The sequence below is a fragment of the Hibiscus syriacus genome, unplaced genomic scaffold, assembly GCF_006381635.1.
Source record: "Hibiscus syriacus cultivar Baekdansim isolate YM2019G1 unplaced genomic scaffold, ASM638163v2 tig00110528_pilon, whole genome shotgun sequence".
Lineage (NCBI taxonomy): Eukaryota > Viridiplantae > Streptophyta > Magnoliopsida > Malvales > Malvaceae > Hibiscus > Hibiscus syriacus.
The window spans coordinates 374,517-383,499 of NW_024062770.1; positions in this window are offsets into that span (position 1 = coordinate 374,517).

Here is an 8,983-nt window from a genome sequence, read left to right on the forward strand (position 1 = left end):
TGATGCACAAATATTCTGTAACAATTAAAAATCAGGGGAATTTGTTACAAAGCCAAGCAACACTTTTGCAAAGCCATAGTTCATCTCTAAGAGCATTAGAGAATCAAGTGGGACAAATTACCACAACATTACATTCTCGCCCACAAGGAAATCTCCCTAGTGATACTTACACTAAGAAGTGGAAAATAGGTCAACCATGATGAAAAGTTTGGGGGAGAAAACCTGAACAGTCCTCGCCATGGTATAACACAACCAGAGGATCGAGCTGAAAATGTTGAACGAGATGAAGAGCCTGAAGAAAAGGAAAGAACTGAAGGCTCAGAAAAATATCTCTCAAACAATGAGAAATGCCTAGCCAAGGCCAGAGATTCTTCAGCAACAACAACAGACAATGTGAGACCTCCACCACCATTCCCTCAATGGTTAAAGAAACATGATGATGACATCTAGTTCAAGAAATTTATTGATGTTCAGGATCAATTATGTATCAATGTGTCCTTGAAGCCATAGAACAAATGCCTTTCTATGCCAAGTTTCTTAAGGACATTGTTATAAAGAAACGGAAGGTAGAACGTGTTGCCACATCAATAAAAATATGTTCGGTAGTAAGCAAACTCTCACCTAAACAAAAAGACCCTGGCAGCTTTATAATACCATGCTCAATTGGTAATGATTTTATAGGATGAGCTCTTGTTGATTTGGGGTCAAGTGTAAACTTAATACCAAAGTCCATATTTATGAAACTAGAAGGGTATCACGTCTGTCCAACTTCAGACATCCTATAGCTGGCCGATCGATCTTATGTGCGGCCCGAGGGTAGAATAGAAGATGTCATAGTAAAGGTGGATAAATTCGTATTTCTAGTTGATTTTTTAATCCTGGATGGCGAAGTCGATGAAAATACACCAATCATTTTGGGATGACCCTTATTAGCTACTAGTAGAATCCTAATAGATTGTGAAAAGGAAGAGTTCACAATATGAGTAGGAGAGAAAAACATCACCATCAATGTATTCAACTCCATGAAATATGTGGACGATTCAAAGGAATGCCATTGAGACGCACGAATAGGTCACTTTTTGCCCAGACGAAATGGTTAGATGCGAGAGGATAAATCGGATAGTTTATGGGTCAGCCCGGTGCAATGTGTGTGCCAAAGAAGGGTGGTGTAACCGTGATTAAAAATGAACACGACAAACTCCTCACCACAAGAATAGTCACAGGCTGACGCATATGCATGGATTACAAGAAGCTCAACAAAGCCACAAAGAAATACCATTTCCCCTCCCTTTCATCGACCAAATGCGTGATATGTTAGCGAGAAAAGCATTTTATTGCTTCCTTGATGGATACTTAGGGTATAACCAAATAGCCATAGCACCAGAGGATCAAGAGAAAACCACTTTCACATGCCTATATGGTACCTATGCATTTAGACGAATGTCGTTTGGACTATGTAACGCTCTAGCTACATTCCACAGATGCATGATGGCAATCTTTTAGATATGGTGGAAGAATGTATGGAAATATTTATGGACGATTTCTTCGTCTTGGGTGATGATTTTGACCGATGTCTCGATAATCTATCTAAGGTATTGAAACAATGTGAAGAAGCCAATCTAGTGCTGAATTGGGAGAAATGCCATTTTATGGTAACTGAGGTATAGTGTTGGGTCACAAAATATCATGTCGAGTCATCGAAGTCGATAAAGCCAAGGTGGACGTGATTGCAAACCTTCCCCTACCCACCAATATACGAGGTGTACATAGTTTCCTTGGACATGCAGGCTTCTACAGGCCGTTCATAAAAGATTTTTCTCAAATCTCTAAACCCTTATGTCTTTTGCTTCAACAAAATCATCCATTTGAATTTAATAATGATTGTTTGAATTCCTTCACAGATTTGAAGAAAAAGCTTTCGGCAGCACCAATCATTATCCCACCAGACTGGAACAAACCTTTTGAGCTCTTGTGCGATGCTAGTGACTATGCATTTGGAGCAATGATAGGGCAACGAAAAAGTAAAATCTTTTATGTTATATATTATGCGAGTCGTACTCTTAATGATGCACAAGTAAACTATACTACCACTGAAAAAGAACTCTTAGCAGTAATATTTGCATTTTATAAGTTTAGGCCATATCTAATAGGCACTAAGGTAATTGTGCAAACAAATCACTCTGCCATTAAATAACTAATTAATAAAAAAGATGTAAAGCCTAGACTAATTCGGTGGATATTATTACTACAAGAGTTCAATTTAGAGATTAAGGATAGGAAAGGTATAGAGAATGAAGTGGCAGGCCATTTGTTTAGGCTAGATAACAAACCTGATTGTCCTTACATAATAGAAATTAAAGAGGATTTCCCTGATGAGAAAATATTATTTGTCACGGCTCCGCCATGGTATGCTGACATAGTTATCTTTCTTGTTAGTGGTATTGTTCCTCCTGATTTATTTAGCCAGGGTAGAAAGAAGTTTCGACATGATGTACGAAATTACTACTGGGATGAACCGTTTCTATTCAAGCAATGCGAAGACCAAATAATCCGAAGTTGCATTACAGAAGAATACCAGAAAGATATTCTACACCAATGCCACTCGTCACCATATGGAGGGCATTTTGGTGGAATGAGAACAACAACGAAAGTGCCTCAGTCTGGATTTTATTGGCCAACCTTGTTCAAAGATGCGTATAAACTCTACAAGTCATGTGATAGATGCCAACGAACAGGAAACATATCGAAACGACATGAGATGGCATGGAAAAATATTCTAGAAATTGAACTCTTCGACATATGGGGAATATACTTCATGGGACCTTTTCCCACATCTTTTTCAGATTTGTACATTTTATTGGTAGTGAATTATGTATCAAAATGGGTTGAAGCCATCACAATACCTAAAAATGATTCCAAGACGGTGTTAAAATTTTTACACACAAATATATTCACCCGATTTGGAACACCACAAGCTATCATTAGCGATGAAGTTACACATTTTGAAAATAAATTGATTGCCAAGGCATTGAAGCGATATGGAGTATGACATAGGATTTCTATGGCGTATCACCCTCAAACGAAAGTACAAGTTGAAGTGTCTAACATGGAAATTATACATATCCTGGAGAAAGTGGTTAACCTGAGTCGAAAGGACTGGTCGCCGAAGCTAGATGAAACACTATGGGCCTAACACACAACATTCAAGACACCGTTGGGAATGTCACCTTTCAAATTATTCTTTGGAAAAGAATGTCATATTCCTGTTGAACTCGAATATAGAGCATACTGGGCCATCAAAAAGTTAAATATGGATGCTCAACTTGCTGGAGAAAGAAGACTCTTGGAACTGAATGAAATGAATGAATTCAGAGCATACGCGTACGAGAATACATGCCTATTCAAGGAGAAAACAAAACGATGGCATGACAGAAAATATTGCCGAGGCAATTTTATTTTGGACAACAAGTACTCTTTACAATTCACGTCTTAAGTTATTCCCAGGCAAGTTAAAATCACGATGGTCAGGACCGTTCATCGTACATCAAGTCCATGATAGTGGAGCAATCGAAATACAGAACCAAAACGCTGGTTCCATCTTCAAGGTGAACGGGCAGAGACTCAAGGAGTACAAAGGAGCCCCAGTCATGCGCGACAAACTGACATTGTTGGCACATGATGCCCATCAATTTACTTTATTTACCTGAACAAAATTCGTTGCCTAGGGAACGAAAATTTGAATTTTGTACATAAATAAATCAAGTTATTTTTATGATTTTATTATTCATTTAATTTTATTTCCTTTTTTATTTGCAGGCATACACATCACACGTGGTAGCATGGGGAGTTGGAGCATGCATGAAAAGAAAAAGAAACCCTAGGGGTACATGGTTTTGGCGTCAGAATAAAGACGGAAAGAGATCTTTCCCCCACTTTATGTCCAATCATATATTTCTCATTAAATGCAAAAATCGTTTCCCTTCGTGTAAGGACAAAACTACCTCGAAACCGTTCATTACTTTCCAAAGAAAAAAATTGCTCAACCTCTTCTTCTTCATCGTGTCTTATTCTTTCTCTATCAAACAAGAAAAATTCTCTCAAAGAATTCCTCCCCATCGCCACCACTGATTTCACTACACCAACCAAGTAAAATGGTAAGATCAAAGAAAGCACCAGCCTCAACACAGAGTTTCGAACGTTTCCAAACAGTCGAAGCAGAAGCACGCTACAAAATCCTTCAGAAATGAAAAGTATATTTGAAAGATGGATTCGTCTTCCCAACCAAGGATGAGGAACCGTTTGGACCAAAAGTGATGGACGTAATAAAAAACACAACTGGGAGAAGTTTGCTCGCCATCCCAAAGTCGTAGCACCGATAATGGTAAGGGAGTTTTATGCCCACCTCGAAGACCCATCCAACTATACGATGTACATCCGAGGGATGCTCATTCGTGGCTGAGGTAGATCAAGAAATGTATAGCGGAGTGTTGGAAGATTTATGCTTTGGGTGGGCCAAGTTTGAAGGAAATGCCCCAACGAGAAAGAGAGTAGATCGCCGAGCCCTAAAACTGAACGTGAAGTTGTGGAATCACTTTCTCAAGGGCAAGCTTATACCCACATATCACAACACCACCGTAATCGTAAAAAGATTAATGCTCTTGTAGTCGATCATATACGGGAGGAAAATCGACGTTGGAAAACTCTTTTTTGAGAAAATCCACGAGTGTTCCAAGAGGAAATAGGGTAATCTATTGTTTCCCAACTTAATTACCGCACTGTGCAAGAAAAAGAAGGTTCCCGAGGAGCCCTTTAAGGATTTCATTAAACGCAAGGAGGGAATCACCATGAAGAAGGCACCCAAGTTAATGAGTTTCAATGACAACGCCTTGTATGAAGGTTTGGAGTGGGGAGCAAAATTGGTTACCGCAGCTAGAATGACCGCTGTGGTCACACAAACTCGAGAAACGCATGAAAAGATCGGGCGCCTAGAGGATCACATGGAGATCTACTTCGAGTATGTCAAGGCTATGGACGCAAAACTCAACGCCTTCTTCAAGGAGTTTCTCCCGAACACCAACACCAGACTACCGACCTTCCCTAGTGTCATCATCAATTACAATGCGGGTGACAACACATTCCATGCCTCCACATCGCATGTCCCTCCAGAAGTTCCCCTAGGAGTGCCCACTGATGAGCCACCACTGGCAACCCATGTTCCACCCGTACTAGAGGAAGGCCAAGGTAACACAGAAGAGTTCCTCAGCTCCTCATCTTTCTCAACATCTGCAAGTAGTGAAAATACCCCACTTAACTTATTCTCCGATGAAGATTTCACTCCAGCATCGAAGCAACCCGAGCAAGATCCCATTCCATCCCAGGTCTATTAAGCAACACCAGTCCCAACAGCAGCTCAAAGTCCAGCACCAGTTCTAGCACAACCAACTCCTACTGCGAAGCAGCCAACTCCAGCAGGAGCCTCGACCAGTAAAAAGTGCTACAAGAGAACGCCAGGCTGTATACTTCAGTCGTCCCCCTCGACGATAGCAGTAGTAGACTCAGGATCCGAGAGTCCATCTCCTCCCAAACGACGCCAAACGAGGGTGTTCAGTCAAGCCACCCCACCACAGTGAGTTTCCATTTTAGTTTTAGTTTTTTATTTTTTTCTCATATGCATATAGCTTCATGTAGTTTTAGTTTTCATTCACTGGGGACAATGCATCCCTCAAGTTTGGGGGAGGTATTGTACCATATTTGCCATACTTTATTAAAAAGCAGTTGATGATAATTAGTTGAAAATTTTGGTTGTCACGACATAAGTAGGTTATGATTATTGTTAGGAATAAATTAGGGATTCCCAATGATGAATGCATAATTTGATTGCCTAAGCCACAATTATCGTTAAGAATGTCTAAAGAAGAGAACCAACCCTAGGCCTGATTCTTTGAAAATTACAAACACGATTGTGAGATGTCCTTGTTTCAGGTAATCTGTAAAACTTTTGGTCAAGACTTTCTGCTTTCCGAGAATTCAAAAATATTTTAAGGGTAAAGTGAAAACTCTCTAGTGTTTAAAAACTTGAAAAAAGGGACGCTTCTCTATGCAAAGACATAAACAGAAAAGCTCCATAAGAAATTAAGAGTAGCCAAGGCATATGAGTGAATGAAAGTAGTCACAGGATGACTCTGCCCGACTAGCTTGGGGGTGGAAGGTATGCTCCCTTTCAACTAGAGTGTGGGACGGTAGGTGTGAAGAGCTGACTCCTAAACAAAGTTATTGCTCGTCTAAACAAAGTATGCACATCATTTTAGTTTCATATGGGTTATGTTAGCTTATGGTGGATAAGTTTTACTTAGGCAAGATTTATTTGGTTTGATTTATGCTGATGAGGAGAAAGGGTTGTTTGGATTGTGTTTGTGCAGGAAACTTACAGAGAAGGAACATTTCAGTCGTGACAACGTACATTTGCAAGGGCCAATGGAACAAATAAGAATGTGAAGAGTAGATTTATCTCGCCGAGGCAAGGTTTATCTGAAGAAGTCTGAAGTAGGTGTGACGAAACCACCTATGTCAAACGCCAACTGGATGACCTATTTCATGTGCAAGCAAGCCTTAATTATTCTGAAAGCTGCCAGCCACCTTTCCTTTTTAAGTCTGAGCATTTAATAACAGTTATTTAAGGAAACTCCAAAAGCATGCAAAGCCCTAGGAGATATTTTCTTGTAAATAACCAGTTGTAGTCGCCAAAGAGAGGAGGAAGGAAAAAGTGAGAAGAGTTTTATTCAAGTCGTGAGCAAGCAACTGCAGTGTTTTCCCACCATCAACCAGCCAACCTTCCTTGGTGTCCTCCATAACCAGACTTTAGCATAGTGGTGATCAGGTCTCGAGAGAGACTGATCACTAAGGCAGGCGCGGTGCTGACTAGAATTATCGCAACAAAGCCCTCGATTTTGGGAGTCATTCTTCTTTTGTTATTAACTCTTTATCTATTTGAGGTTGTACTAAACGTTGAAACTTGGATGATTTTTGATAGTGCCATTATTATCTTACTTGGTGTTAAACTTTGTTTTGCCTGAACAATATTTTTATGTTTTGTTTATTACTGTTTTGCTCATCGTTTAAATATTTTACCTTACACTGTAAGAACATCGAGAGATCACCTGGGGTATTGGTAAAACACGTCTTGGAAATATAAGAGCATCGAGAGATAGCCTTTTGTCTAGATAGTGATTCTTAGATTCGAGAGAATTAAGATAGATCCACGTGAGCAATGAAATGAATCCGGGATGGTGAAGTTCTAACTTTTTTACCTTAGAGATAAGGAGTGAGTTTCAATCGACTAAAAGGGATAGACGCTAGAGTAGGATAGGCAACGCGTATAGTTTACGCTGAGAGGTATTTCTACAATAACAATTTAACAAACTAAGGGGTGTAGTTTACGCTGAGGAGTATTGCCATAGCAACCGTCTAAGAATACCTAGTAATCCTGTCGGGTGCTTTTCCAAGTCATAATAATTCATTCTAGACTTAAAAATAATTGCTAGCAATACAAAAGTTTAGCATAAGTGCTTTGTGATAAGTCTGAATATGTGAGGTTGTTTGCGTTATATTTAAATCAACACTTATCTTGTTTTATTTTATTTTAGCATTCTGCGTACTTATTTGCCTCGACCAAACTTTTCTGTAATCATTAAAACACTTATTCATTTTATTAATATTAGTTCTTAAACTGACACTTAGTAGGAATTAGTTCGTGACATTAGTTATAGTTGTGGTGAAAATATATTTCCAATCCAATCCATGTGGAGATGATACTCACTTATCCTATATTACTTGAATCGATTATGTACTTGCACAGATTTACTTGCCTTAACATATACATTTACGAGCGATCAAGACTTAATGTGGTAGACAAGGTTGACCTTAGATATCAGTTGCGAGCATCTGTCTTAGTAGTTGGCCTAATGAAAGTTGTTATTTCCCTGATGTCAATGTGATCTTACGGTTGGTGGGTCTAGAGATATATGAACTATTTAAAAAAATTTGGCGAGTTGAGAGTTAATTTTAAGAAGAAGTTTAGTCATGGGTTCATCTACCCTAGAGTGTTCCCTTAAATAACAACAATTAGTTTGTTAAGGTTAGATATGATATTTTTGGGATATTTTTTGCATCGGTCGAAGAGGGTTTATGTGACCAAGTCATTAAAGATTGATCAATTCTAAGTTTAGCTATAGAGGTTAAGGTCTCCAAGAAGGTGTTATAAATGCCTGGGTTAATTTCATATATTGAACTTCGATGTGTTATTCTAGTTTTCCAAGAGTCACTCTAAGGTACCAACTAGTGGAGCCATTGGGTGTATATTTCTGATGCATGAGTAACCTAGGTCGCACTTATAGTACCCTTTTTAGTAGGCTAGAGGGTGTAAGTCTTGTGATGCCACGTGACCCCAAGCTACACCATGATATGCTTATGTATCGTGGATGAATGTTTGAGCTTTGTGACTCGAACCTCATCCTTGGTGTTTTCATGTTAGTATATGAGCGTGAGCTATTTACTACACTTAAAATTACGTAGTATCATGTGGTAATTTGATTTTTATACTTGATATTAGGTGAGACTAAGTACTATATATGTTGATTTATCTGATGTTCAATGTCATCAAATAACATATTGTTAGTGGTAAGCAATTGTGGGGGCAAGACGTAGATCCCTAGTGCATATTAACGTATTTTATAGTTACGATAAATGTATATTCCATTTTCGATTATTTCTTCCTCCTAGCTGTAAAACTTTTGTGGGTAGTATTTGAGTGAACTATAATGAAAGATGAAGTGGTTGTGTTAGTGTAATTGTGTAATAATCAGAGTTGCGTAGCTACAGTGTCTAGGCCTATGTATAGGAATTTGGTAGTTGACACCATACCTTTAGGGGATGACATCAATACCATGTATGGCAGGCATTCACATGACATTTTTGAGTTTTATGA